Here is a 1,428-nt window from a genome sequence, read left to right as displayed (position 1 = left end):
ATCCGTTGAATCGGTGCTATAATATAGCAAGCCGTTATTCAACGAGTATCGGTGCAATAGTGCACGCAGTCTTGGTGACAATTTCTTATCCGAATTTCCAAACTCCTTGCTTCCGAGAGCCCGTAGCAGCGCTATACACATCCCATCAACCGCATACGCGGTGCTAATCAAATCCGTCACAGACGACGTTACAGTCGTGACATGTGCAAGCTCATAGTCTGGTCTGCGTGACAACGCATCAGCCAAAGCATTCTGCTCTTCCGGCTCATACTTCAACTCAAAGTTATATTCCGCGAAGAAGGATAGCCATCTAGCCATCGTCTGCGAGAGGTGGGGCGACTGAGCCGGAGTGCGTAGTGACGCATGATCTGTGTAGATCACAAACGGCTTGGAACCGAGCAGGTGGACCCTGAACTTGACAAGTGCATACTTCATCGCAAGTAGCTCCTTGTCATAAATTGGGTAGTTCTACTCTGCAGCTTTGAGCTTTCGAGATTCGAACGCGATCACCCAATCTCGCCCCTCTGCGTCTGCTTGCAGCAGTGCAAAGCCGATGGCAAAGTCCGAAGCGTCACAGAGGACGCTGAAAGACGATCAGGGTCTGGCAGCGCCAGTATTGGTGCATGCAGGAGGCTCTTTTTAACTCCGTCGAAAACCTCCTGATGTTCGGTGCTCCAACACCATTTCGCATCCTTCAAGAAAATTGGAAAATGGTCGGGGCATTTCTGCGTAGTATACGCGGTACTTGTGTAAGTAGATGGGGAGACCAAGCCACTTACGCAAGTCCTTCTGGTTCTTTGGAACCGGCCAATCTACAATGGTCTTGACCATAGCGGGATCCGCTCGAAGGCCACGCTTCCAATAAAGCACCCTATGAAGGGAATCTCGTCTACGCCAAAGATGCACTTGTCTGCATTGGCGTACAGTTTGTTAGTTCGCATGAACTCGAGTACCGCTCTGGAATGAACGATGTGGTTCTCCTCACCGTCCTCCCGTGCTCCGCACGACTGTGAACAAAACTAAGGTATGTCTGTGCATACGCCCTGTGGGCCTAAACAACTGCGTCACAAGCCGATTAAATGTTGCTGGTGCATTTAAAGCCCTTGGGGCATCACCAGCCACTCCCAGAGCATGCCGCTCGGAGTGCTCACCGCTGTAAGCGGAATATCACTCGCTCTCATGAGCAATTGGTAATATCCATCTACCTGGTCGAGTGCACTGTATTTCGTTCATCCCACCATGTTGTTCTGAAGAATATCCTTTTTCGGAATCGGCGTCTGTGCCGGAATGGTGGTAGCGTTGACCTTATTGTAAGAATTAACGATACACCACTTCCCGTTCGGCTTCCGAACCCAAACGTGGGTGTTGAATGGGGAGACTTGCTCTCACGTACCATCCCTGCGTCGTGCTTCGCACGAAAAAAGACGC

The sequence above is a fragment of the Plasmopara halstedii genome (genome assembly GCF_900000015.1).
Source record: "Plasmopara halstedii genome assembly, contig: Scaffold_287, whole genome shotgun sequence".
In the NCBI taxonomy this organism is placed as follows: Eukaryota; Oomycota; class Peronosporomycetes; order Peronosporales; family Peronosporaceae; genus Plasmopara; species Plasmopara halstedii.
This window is presented reverse-complemented; position numbering follows the sequence as displayed.